At 35.3% G+C, this 19,436-nt stretch overlaps 1 protein-coding gene across 2 annotated transcripts in view; it reads right to left on the bottom strand.

The window, feature by feature from the left end:
* Positions 1 to 19,015, bottom strand: part of meox2b (mesenchyme homeobox 2b) — a 99,590-nt gene extending 80,575 nt beyond the window's left edge. Inside the window, exons 1-2 of one of the 2 annotated variants that reach the window (XM_087294745.1) lie at positions 18,639 to 19,012; positions 12,344 to 12,456 (exon numbers count right to left, since the gene is read on the bottom strand). The gene's annotated coding sequence lies outside the window, so the exon portion shown is untranslated. Of the gene's footprint in view, positions 1 to 12,343; positions 12,457 to 18,638 lie in introns of both variants that reach the window. The other variant, XM_087294744.1, reaches the window with a different exon arrangement.
* Positions 19,016 to 19,436: the final 421 nt, after the last annotated feature.

The raw sequence follows: 19,436 nt of genomic DNA, 5'->3' as shown, positions 1-19,436 counted from the left end.
ATTCTTCAGAACTGCCTTAATCCTTCATGGCATAGGTATGGTAATTGTAACAAGGTACTGGAAATATTCCTCAGAGATTTTGGTCCATATTGACATGTTAGCATCCCGCAGTTGCTGCAGATTTGTCGGCTGCACATTCATGATGCAAATTTCCCGTTCCACCACATTCCAAAGGTGCTCTATTGGATTGCAATATGGTGACTGTGGAGGTCATTTGAGTACAGTGAACTCATTGTCATGTTCAAGAAATGATTCACGTTTGGCATGTTGACATGGTGCATTATCCTGCTGGAAGTAACCATCAGAATGGGTACTGTGGTCATGAAGGGATGGACATGGTCAGCAACAATACTCAGGTAGGCTGTGGCGTTGACATGATGCTCAATTGGTACTAATGGGCCCAAAGTGTGCCAAAAAAATAACCCCCACACCATTACACCACCACCACCAGCCTGATCTGCTGATATAAGGCTGGATGGATCCATGCTGTCATGTTGTTGATGCCAAATTCTAACCCTACGATCTGAATATCGCAGCAGAAACTGAGACTCACCAGACCAGGCGACGTTTTTCCAATCTATTTGGTTAGCCTGTGTGAATTGCAGCTTCAATTTCCTGTTCTCAGCTGACAGGAGAGGCACCCGGTGTGCCTCAAGGTCGGATGTGTTGTGCGTTCAGAGATGCTCATCTGCATTCTCAGTTGTAACGAGTGGTTATTGAGTTACTGTTGCCTTTCTATCAGCTAGAACCAGTCCGGCCATTCTCATTCTCTTCGGCCATTTAGATCAGCAGTTTCTGAAATACTCAGACCAGCCCGTCAGGCACCAACAACCAAGCCACGTTCAAAGTCAACTTAATCACCTTTCTTCCCCATTCCCCATGATGTTTGGTTTAAACTGCAGCAGATCGTCTTGACCATGTCTACATGACCAAATGCATTGAGTTGCTGCCATATAATTGGCTGATTAGAAATTTGCATTAACAAGCAGTTGGACAGGTGTACCTATTAAGTGGTCGGTGAGTGTGTGTAATTAGCCAATCAAGTCAGCAACTTAATGCAATAAGGCACGTCTATAGACGTGGTCAAGACAATTTACAGACGTTCAAACCGAGCATCAATATAGAGAAGAAAGGTGGTTTGTGTGAATGTGGATTAATAGTTGCTGCCTACCGAAACTGCTGTTAATGTGCATTTTGAAGCCTTTCTTGAGAAAATCAAATCATTTTTAAAAATACCTGGATTCACTGATTGAAGATGCTCTAATGGAAACTGAAGGAAAAGCATCTACAATCACATTTGGGATTACTATTTTTTTTTTTTTTTTTGCTAAATTTTAAAAAAGCAAAGTGAGACTACAATTCACAAAGGTGAAAAAAAAAAAAAGTTGTCGTCTGAATAGAAAATTTCAGCAGCAACATTTGCATGTTAGGGTCACAACCTGGCAAAAACACCTAAAACATGAAAGTATTGAACTGTTATAACTTGATCTACTTTTCAGGATGTTAATGTTGGTGTAATGGCATGGTGAATATTTTCTTAGCACACTTTCGGCTATTTAATATCAAATGAGCATTATTTAAACATGCAGAGTCTATGTGAGCGTTGTCAAAGACTATAGAATACACAAGACGTGTCACTCGTATCTTTGTGAATCTGGAAAAGTGTAACAGACAAAATGGTGAATAAAGCCCCGCCTAATAGTACAGGAGCCAATCATCGATTGCTACAGACTGACGATACTCCGGGGAAAGGCTTGGACCAGACGTGAGTTTCTGCAGAATTTGCGTGATTTGGATGTTTAGAAATTAAACTAAAGTGACAGTTGTTGTTTAATTGTATTAGTGATTGCTGATATGACATTTAATGGTAAGCTTGGCAAGCAGTTTTGGAGAATTTGATGTGTCCTTTATTAACCCGAGCATACTGCCCGAGAGGTGTTTTAATGATGGCCGCAGAGTGAAATGACTTGCCTTAAAAGGACTTTGGTGTTGTTGACCCTTTATGACCACATGGTGTAAACAGAGCTTCAATAATCTGAAACTGGTTTCATAAACATAGCTCAAATATCCTAAGTCACTAGTTCTCGATCCAAGGGAGTAGAATAAGAGGTTAACATCATGGATGTGCTGCCAACAAATTTACAGAGGCTGTGGAATACTGTCATCACAATTTGGATCAAAATATCTGAGGAATATTTCCAGTACCTTGTTGATTCAATGCCACAAACAATTAAAGCAGAGTACAAGCAAAGTGTACCCAATAAAGTGGCTGGTGAGTGTATATGGGTTTTGGGGCCACACAACATGTTCGTGCTGCTGGAAATGTATGAGAATGTTTATTAAATCTCTCAATCACTTTTGAGGTGTTGACAGTAACCAAGACGGTGCTAAGAGCATGAAATATACAGTCTGTCTGGCAATGACAACATTGCCTTCTGATTTTATATGACCTAACATAATAAATTTGCATCTGATGTGATTGATATTAGTGACTGTGGTTGGTAAACTTGTACAGTATATGTTTGCTTCGTTGTGTATTTGCACAGAATTTATAGAAGGTAGTCTTAACCCAACTGTATAAAGACTTCTTGAAGAATAAACAAAGCGAGACAGCCACACACAAGCACACTTGGCACAGTACAATCAAATATGCTCATTACGTTGCCAGAACATTTACCAATTTATTTTGAAAGGAGAGGATGTGCACTACTTTTCAGCGAAACAATGGAAAACATAATCAAAAATAATCACCTAACTGGATTAGATAAACAGATTTCAGCAACAGATACACAGATGTTCCACACTATGAAAACAGGAATGGACAACAATCTCTGATCAGGTGTAGCAATTAACAAAAAACCCACATCTCTATTTTTATATTGGCACCAACAGTTAATTTTGACAGCAAATTTTGATTTAGTTTTAGTCTTCTGTCTAAAAATCCATTTTAGTTTTAGTCATATTTTAGTCTTCTGAATCATTTTAGTTTTAGTCAACTAAATTTCATAAGATTTTAATCGACTAAATCTACTCTAGATTTACTGACTGAAATATGTTTGGTTTAATTTAAGTGTAATTTAATTCAAATATTGTATACATTTATTTACACAAAATAGTCTAACTTAAAATTTTATAAAACAGTCTCATTAAAATGTAAAGACTTACATTAAAGATTTTAAGACTTGAATTTAAGACTTACCAATGTAATGACTTTTAATGTACAATCTAACAGAGTTCATTCTCTTAAAATCAGCCAGTGGCTAAACCATTTCAGTTAAGCAAAAGCAGACACTTAGGTAAAAAAAACATCTGAGTCTGAGTTTACCTTTGCATGAATTTTGGGATGATTTCCTGGCATGCTGATATCACTTTAGATTTGTTGTTTTTATCAGGTATTACCTCGCCATATGGTTAACGGTCTTTTTATCTTGACATCAAATGTGAATCTTCTTTTTCTCTCAGCTGTTGCTATTTTATTTTAATCAGACTGACATCCCTATGAATGATGATGCAATCACATCCCGCATCTACTGTGGACCAGTTACTTAATGCATGTGCACGAAAATCATGACGAAATTTTTCATCAACGAAACTAACACTGCGCACAACGACTGAGCATGCTCAGAAAACACAGCCATGTTCAATTGCTTTGAACTTCAAGCACCTTGAAAGATCTAAAAGACAAATAACTATATAATGCTTTCAATGGAAGTAACTTAATGTCAGAGATTTATTCCTTTTCTACTAACTTTATCCGAAAATGGTGACAACACTGACAACGCCTTGTTTTGATTACGAGCTGTTATTATAGGCAATTTAATTTGGTGCTTCTACTTTAATACTACCTTAATACTACTTTATAAAAATAGAAATAATATTTGAGAATATATTTTAATGCAAATTGAATTAAGTAAAACTATAAATACACCACAATTGGACATTTGTTACAATTAAATATGAAGTAATAAAAATTTAATATTTCCCAAGAATATATTTGCTATAGCACCATTGTCCCAGAAAAAATCATTAATTTATTAATTATATTTTCTTTTATTCAGTTTACACTTTAATAGTTTTTCTAAATGGTATTATTTTAAATATATATGTATTTATAAAAGCAATCAACAGTCAAACCATAACTCTATGTCTCTTATTTTTTTGTTGTTTTATCTAACATTATTGATACCGTATGGTTGACACACTGTTTTGAGCATTTCTAAAATGAATGCTCTTTGACAGGAACATTTGAAAATAATCATTATGATTTACAGTTTTTAGTGCAAAGTGATTTAATGTTTTCAAAGAAGTAGAAAAAAAATCAATGAGATCACTGACACTTCAAGGAAATAAAACGAAAAAAGATCAGCCAAAGTGTCCTCGCCAATCTCTTCTTGTCTGCTTCCAGGAGAGCAGTGGGCCGAGACTTAGAAATCCTATCCATGACCTCTGTGGGTGGTCAAACCATTCGACAACATCAGATACAGCCAGGTGATCACACAGTGGTCACAAAGTGTGTAGCGAACACACAAACACAGTCCCTACATGAAATCAAACAGATATTTACAAACCTGTCAGTTGAAGATTTGTTTTGAAAACAGTTGGAAATGCTTTCCCATGATTTCCCAATTGTAAGGTTTGGAAAGGATTCACCTCCCAGCCCATCATATGTGCTTTAAACTGACATTTTAACTAAACAAACGATCCCACTGAGATGAAAGAACTATGTTCAAATACATTCTTTAATCATGTGGAGATCAAAATTAGAGAACAACCTACAATTTCCTACATTGAGACTTCTACTTGGTCATATATGCAGTCATGCAAACAGGAGGGAATAATATGCATATTTCATAAGTTATATTCTGTTTACCATTTCAATTAGATATTTGAAAAACATTGAGAAAAATGAAACAACACAGAAATTACTGTTACTGCTGGTACTTTCCTTAATTATCTGACTAAAGCCATCCTGACACTGATTAACCACGTTTTGATTGTCTTAGACACATTTGGGAAAACCTATAAAAGATTCCTTTAATCTTAGGCTAAAATCTTTGGTTTTTGATTGTTGGTTTGACATGTTCACCGACAGCTGATTATGGCCATTATGCGATTATGTGATTAGATATTCACTGTGATTCACACAGATTTCAACTGTGACGTGCATCAAACCAAGAACTAATAGGAGCACCAAATCTGATGATACAACAGCTTCAAACCACCGTGGTTAACTTTCAAAACAGCTTTTTTTTTTTTAATGAGGCATGCTGTTGGCAAAATTATACTACTGTGAGGTAACATTTCACCAAGATAGTGAAAGTGTCGGGGATGATGATGTCACACTCCGGATGTGTTTTTGTCCTTCATTCTGACATAATGACAACTGTGATCTTACAGTGTGACAAGGGAGCCATGTTCATGCAGTCTGAAATGCAGCAATCATTTAGGATTATTAAAAATCACAGTGTGAGCTGGGCTTAACACTGTTTAACTGGCAGCCAAACTTTACAGTTTTTACTCCCTTTGTAAAACGGTTGTTCTAAAGTGACTGAAACCCTCAGACAGTAGATTGTTCAGTTGAATGACAAAGGGATGAAATTGCATGTAAGTAGGGATGCAACGATTATAGACTTTGGTTGTGCTATTTGAGTCTGAGGTATAATCAAGGTTATCACGATTATTATGCATGCATTCATTTCAAAATACTGCTAGTTTAGAAAATCACATGAAAACTCCTTATATTTTAAAGTGTTGTTTGTTGCTGCTCAGTAACCAAATAATACGGCACAAAATGATAATAAAAAACAAACAATAGTCCAATTCTCTTTGGACTTAAAAATAAGTGAAAAAAGTTTTGCCATTTAAACGTAAAAATTTTATACTGAAAATTAACAAAATAAATAAAAATGAAAATAAATAAATAAAATGTATTAAAATATATATAATTAATATTATATAAAAATAAAATAAATTACTATAAATAAATGTAAATAAATTTATATAAAGTTTAATAAATTTAAATTAATTAATTATCTTAAATGTAAATAAATTTAAAAAACAAAAATATACAAATAAATAAAAATTTAATAAATTAATTTAATATAAATTAATAAATTATTTTAAAATTATTTTAAAATAAATTAATATAATAAATAAATAAACTTACGGCATTCTTGCAACTACTAGGTGCGTCTGGAAAGCACGAGTCCGTCGCTCAATATATGCAAGTCACGCGCCTCCATTGGAAATAACGAACTTGCACGCAAAAACGCAATATGTGACTGGCTCTTAGTTAATAGCCTCAGCCATAGTTAATCCAGTGTGCGTGGTGTACAAGCTCCGAACTTCAAACTAGCACACAGTTGGCATAACTTTGTTAAGTTGCAGCAGTTTTGTTCCATGCAGAATCACAGTGTTGAAAAGCCTTCACGATTAATTAACCGTGACGAATAAAAGTGCGGTTAATAGTGAAATCGGTTAATTGTTGCATCCCTACTTGTAAGGATCTGTATTTCAGCATGTAGCATCTTGATGCTTAAGAGAACATGGACTGAAAGATCTACAGTAACCAAACCTCTTGTCAGCAGAAAGATTCAAAATCATTTAAACATTTTGTATGTCTCTTTAGCTTAATAGACCAGATTTAGATCTCTTTAGAAGACGGCTCCATGAAGAAATGTTCAGTTTGACAAGCTCCCTACAGAGTATTCACTGCTCTCCAGGCAACCGGCTGAACTTAAAGTACTACTCTGCTGAACTTGAAGCTCTATGCAGTGTCTGCAGGCAAAACTTGTTACAAACATGTGAAGGGCTATTTCAATTGTAATCAGGAGATTTGTAAAAAAGTCACACCTCACACAATTAACACCATTTAAACTGAACAAGCTTCTTTCAAACTGGAATTATGACCGAATTTCTTATGTTGTCCACTTTGCAGGGCACTAAACACCTTATACTTCGAACAAAATTGAAGAATGAACTAAGATTATGAAAAAAAAGATGTGCAGAATTCTCATTCTAAGCATGGTTCTGTGCACTTCCTGCTCATTCTCATTCTGATTATTTCTCATTTTCATTCTGATTCTTTTTGGAAAAAAAAGGTTTCAGTGTCTTGAAATGGTTATTCTGTTAACCTATTTTTTTTTGTTCTACTAACATAGTATATGAATCACAACTAAAACTAAAAACCTCAAAAGAAGATTGCACTTTTTTTAATAAAATATTTTAATTAAAAATAATAAATAACTTTTTTGTTGTTGTTGATTTTCACTGTAGAATAGATCTATTCTAGGCAATACTGCAAATATTTTCTGAATGCAATCTTTGAACACATTCCTAAACCTTAAAAAACACTCTAATGAGGTGTTAGGGTTCACTTTTCTCCGTCTGGGTCTTTTCATAAATATCAGTGTGGATAGCAAGGTTGGGTGAGGTGAGCAGGTTAGCTGACCTCAGATCCGTCTGAAACCAGAGACTCTTCGAACAGATCAGGTTTAAGGCTTTTTTTCTTAACCGTTTGACCAGCTGCAAGTGTCAGACATGTAAACATCACAGCTTTTTACTTAATGGTTTGGCTCTTCAAAAAGGCCTTGTTTACACCTGCTGTAAAGATGTGTGGTCAGTGAAGATAACACCATTTAAACCTGGTAGTAGTAACATTTATCTTGAGTCTCCGTTGACCACTTGAGATCAGATTTCTACAGTATGGTCCTGTGAATACATACATTACTCACACATAAGTGTTTAAGCCTAAATTGCAAGGGAAGTAAGAAATTCACTAAGAACAATAGCAATAGTCTTAACTACATTTTTGGAGTATTTGTTTTTAAATAACAGCATTTTTAGTGCTGGTCTGTTCGTTCTTTTTTTTTTTTTTTAATTTTATAAGCTTTTAAAAAAATCACCCCCCACACCCACCCACCACCTCCACCCCTTTCCTCAAGTAATTGCAGACTTTATGACTTGATTTTTCTTCTGTTGAACACAAAAGAAGATATTTTGAAATACTCAAAACCACTGCCATCAACATCAACAATATAAAAAAATTAATAAACGGCAAGAAGTTAATAGCTACTGGTTTCCAACATTCTTCAAAATATCTTCTTTAGTTTTCAACAAAAACAAAACAAAACAAACAAACAGGTTTTGACCAAGCTGAGGCTGAGTTAGCTAATTATGATGTCTGATGTTTTGTAACAGTCCTAAAAATGTGGTTTAACATGTTTTTGTTTTTTTAAGTAAAATTTCCTTGAAAGTGTCAGTAATACTATTGTACAAGTTCCTAAATAAGTTTTCAGGGTCTCTTAAAAAAATAAAAACTAAGCAAAAACACTCAAAGTAAAAAGACTCTAGGACAGACTTTAAACTGCGGTAAACCCTTTGTAAACAATCAATACAAAATTGAAAAGTCACAGAAAATTATGGTTATTTAAAATCTAAATTTGCTTCTTCTTTTTTTTTTTTTTTTGATGCGTCGGAAATTAGATCTTCAATGAATTCACAAAATAAAATAATAAAATAATCTGGTAAATTTTTCACCCTAAAGTATTTCACCCTAAATTATTTCTTCTTTCATTCAAACAAAATTGGACTAACAACATCTTGGCTCTTCCCTTGTTGGTAATGGCAGTGAATGGTGCCCAGTTTTGATGCTCTAAAAAGCACATCCAGCTTTCTAAATGTAATCCATGACTCAGTGGATTAATAAATTCCAAATTAATAAATATAGAAAGTATGGATATAAATTGTTAACTCAGCTTCCCATTTAGCCCACTTCATACATCATAACTCAACTTGTGAATCCAGGTATAACAGTTGCCGGAAGAAATCACAAAAAACAACACTTAACTTCAGAAAATGTATTAGGTGAACTATTCCTTTAATCTTTTAATCAAATAATACATCCTGACTGGATAAATGTCTTCAATGATGATTTGTAAATGGCAGAAATAAAGAGAAGAATGAACTGATTTACTCTGAGAACTCTTACACTAGAAGAGAAATCTCAGAGTTGGTCACTAACATTGTGGACACTTATTTCCACAATACACACTGAATGCTCCCCAGTTGTTAGTTTACCTTTTGTCATTTTGAAAAACAATTTCTAGCACTTAGGCCAATTGTTTTTAGATTTATTTAATATAACCTTCCTTTTCGAGAATGTATCCCTTAGTGGATATAAAATATTGACAAAGCATTAAAAAAACGTCTAAACAATACTTTACTCCCCAGTCATTGTACTTACATGCACCGCTTGTGTACTTGACTTTTCTGCATACTCATTCAAATCAAAGTAACGCAATTATATTTAATATAATGATATAGTGTATAAACCACAAATAAAGGAAGGAGCTGCTTTTAAATGCATACTTGGTTTTACTTTTGAATTTGTCAACACAGGCTCATTGGCAGAAAATGTGCCCTGGTGTTCATTTTTGAGAACCGAGAATTATGTGCTGAGTACATATTTTGCATTTTATATGTGAAATGAATGCTACAGGGCTTTTCCATTGTGCTTGGTTTGTTCAGTAGATCACAACAAATGACACTAGATTTGGGAGGCGGTGTGGAGTGGAGCAGACTGGAGTTAAGAGTCCAGCGAAGCACAATTTCATAAACGAGGTAAAACGAAACCCACAAAAATCAGCGTAAGGTCACAGTAAAAGCACACAGAGATGGCTTTTCTTTTCTAGCTTGCTTTTGAAACACTATTGGTTGGGTTTAGGTAAGGGGGTGGGTTGGTCAGTCAATATCAATGTGGTATAATATATGAAAAAAAAATGTTTATTAGGCCTGTCACAATAATCCATAGATCGACTTATCGCACAACACATGGACATGACCTCAATCATTTTTGGTGATGTAATAAATATCGGCCATACATAAAAAAACAATTCTATCAACATTTAAGCTGATTGGATATATTGGGGATGACAGTATGGTTAAAAAATACTATAGTACTTACAATAAATTACTTTATTATTTTAAAATAATACAACTGAAAATTGATCAAGTAGCAGTTATCGCAGCCTGTTTCTTTTTTATCTTGCTTACTTTTTTGTTAACATTTATTATTATTTATTTAGGGTATAAATGAAATATTAAAAATAATGAAATATATGTTCTATGGAAGAGTGTACTTGCATGGTGATGATATTATATTGGCATTCTGGCATTATATAATGAGTGACATAAAAAGGTCTTAATATTACAATAATATTGTTTATTGTAATATATTTTGGTGCAATATATCATACAACAAAAAATAGATATCGTGACTGGCCTAAGTCAGAATTATTACCTCCCTAAATTATTAGCCCCTGTTTATATTTTTCCCCAATTTCTGTTTAACAGAGAGAAGATTTTTTTCAACATGTTTCTAAACATAATAGTTTTAATAACTCATCTCTAATAACTGATTTATTTTATCTTTGCCATGCTGACAGTAAATAATATTTGACTAGATATTTTTCAAGAAACTTCTATACAGCTTAAAGTGTCATTTAAAGGCTTAACTAGGTTAACTAGAATGGTTAGAGTAATTAGGCAAGTTATTGTATAATGACAGTTTGTTCTGTAAACTATCGAAAAAAATATAGCTTAAAGGGGCTAATAATTTTGCCCCTAAAATGGTGTTTAAAAAATTAAAAACTGTTTTTATTCTAGCCAAAATAAAACAAATAAGACTTTCTCCAGAAGAACAAATATTAATGTGAAAATTTTCTTGCTCTGTTAAACATAATTTGGGAAATATTAAAAAAAGAAAAAATCAAAGGGGAGCTAATAATTCTGATTTCAACTGTATGTTGGTTCTCAAAAATGTAGTCCTAAGCACGTATTTCCAATAACCTGGGTTGGAATTGATGGTCACATGTACACCGTGTGTAGAGAGTGACAGCATGGAGAACACAACTCCACTTATATTGTACTCAAAATAAGCAGGCTACATGCTTAGATTATGTAAACTGTAATGAAAACAAAATATGCATCATTCTAACTGCATACAAACTAGAGGCTTCCTTAAGCTTTAATGTTAGGTGTAAACAGAGGACTGACTATAACTGGCAAGCCAACGGATGTCTTTCCTGGCAGGGATAAAAAAGATGGATTACTCTCATCTCTATGGAGCAAGAGTGACAACAGTTATACCCCTATTTTAATGGGGCGAAAAAAGAAAAGAGCCACGGTCTCATTGTGCCATGATCCCATTCAGACAAGTTTCAGAGAGTGATGCAATACAGATAGCCAAAGAAAGGCATGGCTCCAAACATGAGGTCACAGGGCGAGAAACAGTGGTGTCATGTGGTTCCATACACACAGCGCTGACACATAATACTTAATGAGGAACAAATAGTGCTGTTTTTTCAACTGCATTTCCTCTCTTCCTGGATCAAATGTCTGCAACAACAAAAAACAGTCTCGTGCATTTGCCGTGATGAGTAGTCTCATCATTACCCAAGATACAGAGGATAAGTGGGTTCGCAGCACTTAAAAGCGGCTTCACAAAGCAGCTTATAGACTTCACCAATGACCGTGGGGCACTGTGACTGTACTATGGGAAAAGTACATTAAAAAAAGATCTGCTACATAAAGCTTGTTTTAGCTTTCCACTCTACTCCCTGTTTTACGATTGATTTTTCACAAAAATGGTTTAAATCTAATAACTAATGTTTGGGTAAAGGTTTCTATAAAGAATGACCATGTTTACAAGCACATGATTTTTCTATTATGGTCCATATGTTGCAAAAAAAAAAAAAGATTTTAGACTGATTTTATTACTGTAAAAGCCTGCAAAAATTCCCGCTTCCAGGATGCTTGATCTCACAGCTGCTCGGCATCTCATGATAAACTGGTAAAATAATTTATTGATCAGTCCTTAAAATTAAATCCGTATGAATGTGTAGACATAAATTTATCTTAATTCAAGAAATGTTGGTTTTAAATTTCCAATATAATGGTCTAATAGGTTATTTTCTATCAGCTCATATACATTCATGCTGCCAAGAAAGCACTGACACATGAAGGCATGGACTCTGGTGGATCTTACAAAGACATTATCTGCAAATCCTTTCCCTTTTGTAGGCTGCGAGCTGGAGATCGAACTTCTTGAACTCCAAGATCCCACAGATGCTGAACTACATGCGGAATCTGAAGGCCAGGCTAACCCTATGAACTCCTCATCATATTATTCATGCAAATTTTTTGCAGTGTCACAACCAATCCAAACAGGGAACATCATTATCTTTGCAATACTTCTTTGTGATTACAGCATGATATTAACTTGCACTGTATACGGGAAGATCGCATGTGATGTAAAGACAAGGCTCACGACTCCTGTAATCACACAATTTCTTTCTTCCACTGTGCGTATGTGCGTGTAAGTATTAACTTGTCTGGAAGACTGTTGGGTAGGTAGCTTGTGTCAAATATGTATGGTGGCCGAGAGAGCTTAACGTACTGCAATTAAAAAAAAAACATTTGCAATTACAAAAAACACCAGCAAATTAAGGAAAGATTTTCATCCGTTTGACAGCTCACGTGCTGCAAATCCTCACAAAGCATAGGCTTAAAAAAATGTGCTGCATTTTCTCACAACGCAAACAAATTAATGAAACATTATGCAACAACGCAAACAAATTAATGAAACAGACTGCATTTTCTAACAACACAAAAAGAACAGAACACAATGGAAATATTTCAAGGGGACCCAAAAATGTGACGCTGTGCAGCAACTATAGAGTGGAGGAACTATGACGTCACCTTGTAGGCCAATCGGCTGCTAGCACAAAACTGTTCCCTCAATAAAATCCCTTTAAGATTTTTCCATATAGGCTTTTCGAAGACTGCATTATAGACTAGTTTAGATGGATGACGTATCATGTCTCTGACATCGCCTGTAGTTCCATTTAGCAACTTGATAGCAACCGTCTTTTAAAACAAGCATACATTATTTTTTTTAAATCAAGAGTGTGATGTAACTGATGCGTTTTATGTTGTAGAATAAAGCGTGAAAGTATCTTGAGTTTGTTTATTCATTCAAAAAAACTTATCGACTTTGGGGAGAGAGAACTGGAATTGCTGAAATGCTAACTCGTTTCCGTGTTTTTGCAAACATATTGACATCATAGTTCCTCCACTCTATTGCTCAGTGAAGTTGTAGGTGATCTTTGAAAGGTGAGTTTTTTGTTTGTTTATTTTAGTATGCCGATTTCTGTGCCTTTAGTATTTATTAGCCTTAATATCCATACCCTAAATATCCTACATTAGTTACATTTTACATCTTCTGGAAAAATGTAGCGTATTTTTAAAAAATGTTTGCTTTGTGACGATTTGCATCATGTGTGCTGTCAAACTAATGAGGATCTTTTCTCTATTTGCTGGTGTTTTTTGTAACTGAACCCGTTTTCTTAAATTGCAGCACGTTAATCTCTCTCGGCCACCGTAAATGTCAACATGAACAAAATATGCCGGTTTGTGACCTCTGCAACCAACAAGCCTATCAGTTTCATTATTGCTCTGACTCTAGTCAAAGCAGGGCTTTTGCCCCGCCCTATGACTCAAACCACGCCCCCACAAGGAAAATGAATGAATTAAAATTTACTTCATTAGAATGAAATTCTCTAGATAGTATAGTACGCAAAAAATATGTTTTGTAAAATCATCTGTTGTGTGTTGTCTTAGACCCGACTCATAGCTAAGAATTAGGTTTATTAAGTCAAAACTTCCTGACGTTTTGATGACTTCCAAAACTCACTGCGTGCCGACAACTGTACATAAAAGGCTGTTACCTCTGCCATAAAATGCACCCCTTCTGAAATGTGAATCTATTAACTTAAATTTACATTTTTTTAATACCAGCATTATGAGAGTGAACCAGTGGGAGTAAACCTTTCCCTTGCAGAAGGTTACAGAATTCTTTTTTTTTTTTACATTTATTGTAAACCTAGTGCGTTTTAAAATGCGTTTCACTTGTTGTTTTTGCTTTATCCATCAAGATATTCACAGTACGTTTTAATCAATTATGGCCTACATTGTTTTTTATGTAGACTGAGAATCTCAATAAAAGTTTGAAAGGGGTGCATCTTACTGCAGGGATGCGTTTCTCGGCACAACACCTGTAGCACAAGGCATAAGCAGCACCTATAAGCAGCACATATTTTTTTTTCCAAATGCATGTTCACAACCGGTATTTATATCAGGAGAGGGAACGCAAGCAGGAGCGTTGAGAGAGGCGTGCGGGTATGTTTTCTGCATGCATGCGTCAGTTTGTTTTTGATTACATTGTTTTCACCAGTGTTGGTTCGGTAGCACATAGAGAATAACATCTTTATATAATGATAAAAGTCTTTAAAACCGTCTTCATTATAATGGAATAAATATTTAACTGAGATGATTTTACTGCGTGAGAAAAGTGATGTGTGGCGTGAGAGCGTGAGAATACGGTCAATTGCGTGACTCTCACGCCGAATGCGTGACAGTTGTCAACTCTGTATCAAAGTGACTCAGCTCATTATTCCAAACCTATTCTCCTGCATCCGACACATTATTTACAAGATGTGATTGTTTGATACCTAAACTGTAATAGAGTTTGCGGCCTTGATAAAGAGATAACCAAGAACATTCTCATCACATGTGCCTGCTGAGTCAGCTGTCTAGCAAGTAACTATGCTACAGTTTCAGAGTTCTAAACAAAAGAATACCTTAGGCTGGGCAGACTCTGTGTGATTTGGATGCAGTTTCAACAAGAAGCTCATAATTCACATGCACACACTATATGGTCCACTTGACTGTATGAAATCAACATGCCCTTCTTTTTTCCTATTTAATGACAGTTGGCAAATCAGCATATGGTGCCCCTATACACCACACAAACACAACATGACAAATGACGCACCACAAAGCTGATATATGTCCCGATTTAAAGAGGAGTGCCTCGAGTCTTCCAGCCGCAAAGTATATTTCAGCCACAATTTGGTTCTACTTAAAACTTTAACGATTCCAATAATCCAAGGCTAAAATCTGTGATCTTTGATCGTTAGTTTGGCATGTTCACCGACAGCTGATTAATGGCTATTGTGTGATAAAAAAAATCCCTCCTACAAAGTTCTGCAAGGCTCAGATCATTTGAGACACTTTTCTTCATGTGACTTCAACTACAATGATCACCAATTCAAGAACCAATAGGACAACCAAACCTGATGACACATCAGAGTAACAACATCAAAGCACTGCAAGGAATGTCAAAACAGTTGTGTTAACAATGCATGTTATGACTAAAAGTAACGCTACAGATTGTTTATGTTCAAAGACATGTGCTATAGGTGAATTGAGTAATAAAAATTGGCCTTAGTGTATGAGTGCATATGTGAATGCAAGAGTGTATGGGTGTTTCCAGTACTGGGTTGCGACTGGAAGGGCATCTCCTGCATAAAACATATGCCGGAATAGTTGGCGATTTATTCCTGTGGTGACCCCTGATAAATAAGGGACTAAGCTAAAGGAAAATGAATGAACTAATTGTTTATGCTTGCTTTCATGTATTGTTTCAGAATGTCTTGGATGAAGAATCTCGGAATAAATCTTCTTGCATGTCTGTGTTTGGCGCATCTTATTTTGCATGCAGTCAAGTATATAAATAAATTGTCACAAAGATTAAAAACAATATAATAATCAATAAAATAGACCTCACATATTACTCAATGAATACATTAAACCAGTTTTAACAAAGTAAGCCATCAGACATTTGCCCAGTGCTTGAACAGAAATGTCTTCTGATTTGATATAAACTCAGTGAAACAGAAAATTAAGAGAAAAAGAAAAAAAGAGAATGAGACAGAAGAAAGATGAAAAGAGTCCTGGAAGCTTTCTGCCTGCAGATGTTGGCCTAGTCCAGCCCACCCACGTTGGACCCAGTGATCTTGATGGCGATGAATGATGATGTCACAAGAGCTCAGGCCAGAAGACAAGAGGAAAAAGCTTATCATCACTGATGCAACAAAGCGTAAAGCGAGAAACACACACACACACACTATTAGTGTACATACATACACAACTGCACGTGCACGCCTTTTAACCAGTTTTGCTTTATGTTTGCACAAAAACAGCAGAATTGTGCAAATACAGCATAACATAATTTAATAAAACTTAAATGCTTTAAGTCAAATACTTAGTGTGCATGAATATGTTCGAAAATACACTAACTGGCCACTTCATTAGGTACACCTACAAGTACCGGTTGGGCCCACTTTTGGCTTCAGAACTGCCTTAATCCTTTATCGCATAGATTCAACAAGGTACTGGAAACATTTCTCAGAGATTTTGGTCCATATTGACATGATCACATCACACAGTTGCTGCAGATTTGTTGGCTGCACATCCATGATGCAAATTTCCTGTTCCACCACATCCTAAATGTGCTCTATTGGATTGAGATCTGGTAAATGTGGAGGCCGATTTGAGTATAGTGAACTCATTGTCATGTTTAAGAAACCAGTCTGGGGTGCTTTATTACTTGCTGGATCCTGTTTCCTGCTGGAAGTAGCCATCAGAAGATGGGTACCGTGGTCATAAAGGGATGGACATAGTCAGCAACAATATTCAGGTAGGCTGTGGCATTGACATGATGCTTAATTGATAATAATGGGCCCAAAGTGTGCCAAGAAAAAATCCCTCACACCATTACACTACCACCCCCAGCCTGAACCATTGATACAAGGCAGGATGGATCCATGCTTTCATGATGCTGACACCAAATTCTAATCCTACCATCTGAATGTCGCAGCAGAAATCGAGACTCATTAGACCAGGCAACGTTTTTCCAGTTTTTTATTGTCCAGATTTGTAAAGCCTGTGTGAATTGTATCCTCATTTTCCTGTTCTTAACTGACAGGAGTAGCACCCGATGTGGTCTTCTGCTGCTGTAGCCTATCCGCCTCAAGGTTCGACAGTTGTGTGTTCAGAAATGCTCTTCTGCATACATTGGTTGTAATGAGTGGTTATTTGAGTTACTGTTGCCTTTCAATCGGCTCCAACCAGTCTGGCCCTTCTCCTTTAACATTAACAAGGCTTTTCCGCCCACAGAGCTGCCGCTCACAGAATTATTAATTTTTTTACCAATCTCTGTAAACCCTAGAAATGGTTGTGCGTGAAAATCCCAGTAGATCATCAGTTTCTGAAATACTCAGACCATCCCGTCACGCACCAACAACCATGCCACATTCAAAGTCATTTAAACTCCCTTTCTTCCCTATTCTGATGCTCTGTTTGAACTGCAGCAGATTGTCTTGACCATGTTGCTGCCATTGGCAGATTAGAAACAATTGTACCTAATAAAGTGGCCGCTGAGTGTAATGTAATTAGAAAATGTTTCAGGTCGAGAACTTGACTGTTTAAGGGTAAAAGGAGACATGCTAATATTTGCTTGAATGCATTCTTACAAAATAACCTTTCCAAACTGTTTTCAATATTTACATGGGTGGTCAAGTTTTCCGAGTTTATTTATCCATTTTTCTGTCTTAACTAAAATGTTTGCTTTATGTTGTTTATAACAACTGGATATGCTGCTTTGGCCTTTCATCTGAACTCTGTGTTTTCAAAATATGGCCACATTTGATTTTTACTTTCTGATGGAAATTAAAACTAAATTATTTCAGAAGCAAAAATATGCAAATATAATATTTTTTCTTACAGGTATATTTATGTATTTATTAAATAAATAAAAGTAACAATAAATAATCTGATCTATGATGCTGAGTTATTATGTCCAATAAATTTTGCAACCACAGCAAAGTCTGATATTCATATGTTAACAGCTGAGTGACTTATAAATCCTGCCCTGGTGCCTTGCTCGGATCTTCACAAATGTTCCAATGACGGCGTTTTCACTGCCAGTTGACAGAAATACACGGCACAACCTCAAAATAGTCTTGAAGGAAAGCAATATATTAATGTGTCATATTCCTTTCCCTCAAAATTACTGCCAATTGCCACACAACACTGAATTCTGTATCCCTCAAAACTACTGCCAGCTGCCATACCAAACTCCAAATCATATTTCTCAAATGAAGTGACAGAACCAACACGTCTTTTAATGATGGAAAAATACACCGTTGTGCCAGAAGACCCTAAATCTAGACATTGAAGGTACTGATCACCAAGTCTGCATTAATAACAAGGATTAGGTTTGCACACAGTCTCTGCTGTCATGTAGATGATGAATGAAAAAGAAAAATCAGTAGGGCAGACAGTGCAGTGATTATAGTGCCAGGTAGGCCTAAGTCTTATAAGGCTCAAGACAATAGAAACATTCTCTGCCAGGTACAGAAATTATAAAGGATTTCTTTTTGTGCATGTGTCAACAAAGACAAAGAAGAAACAGGCCTACATCTGGAGTGACTACAACATCAGACATTAGCTGCTTTTTCACAGAATTATTAGTAGTCATTCTACTCAAAGCAAAGATTTGATTATTTACGTTCATTTACATTTACAACTTTCACTCATTTCAAGTCTCAGATGCTTTAACCTTTTGATTAATAGGTAAACTGGTGTTCCATGGGTCTTCAACCCAAAACAATGTCTAATGACATTAAATTACAACCAACTAAATGAAAATAAAACCAGGAAGGAACTGTTCTTACCTGTATGAACTTTACAGCCATTAGTCAGACTTATGTAGAGTAAAAAAAACAACAACTGTATAGCACGAATTCGGACACTATACAAAGTTTAAAATAATCTCAGGTGATTGTTCAATCCAATCGTTTACTAATGAGACACAAGATGGCGGCAAAAACAAACGCGAATCGCCATACATTTGTGCAGCTTGTGCACGAGTTGATGCGTCGGCCATCTTTGAAGGGACATCATCAGTAATCTATCAAGTAAAAACGGGAAATGGGATAAAGTTTCAGATATGAGAATTTTAAGTTTTTTTTAATTGAAGCATTGTTTTATAGTAAGTGTATGCATATAAGTCTCAAGTTTTTCTTCTTTGCTTCACATCCCAAAAAGAGACAAAGTAATAGCCTATTTGGTGAGAATAATGTTGCAATTGAAAGATTCAATTCAAGTATTCCATATGGTATCATGCAATAAGGCTGATTAAACCGATTTGACAAATTAATTAAAAGAGTTATTTACAGTAGCCTAATTGTTATTAATCTGCAATCAGTTTGTAATTCATTTTGAATGTTTTATTGATTTACAGTCCTATAAATGAAAAAAAAATTAACAAAAATAAACTTTTGGGCTGTTGTAAAAAGAGGCTTCTGTTTTGCAGCTTTCAAAAATCCTAAATAATTACCAAACTCAGCCATAAAATTAATTGTTTACTTAAAGTGTTACAGAGCTCAGACATTAGCACTCAGCAGGTTTGTGCCTATCCTCTAAGTGCAATCAGCTTAGACATGCCTGTGATAATATAAACAGATCAATCC

This window comes from Danio rerio, chromosome 19 (genome assembly GCF_052040795.2).
Source record: "Danio rerio strain M-AB ecotype USA chromosome 19, GRCz13ab, whole genome shotgun sequence".
Taxonomy (NCBI): Eukaryota; Metazoa; Chordata; class Actinopteri; order Cypriniformes; family Danionidae; genus Danio; species Danio rerio.
This window is presented reverse-complemented; position numbering and strand designations above follow the sequence as displayed.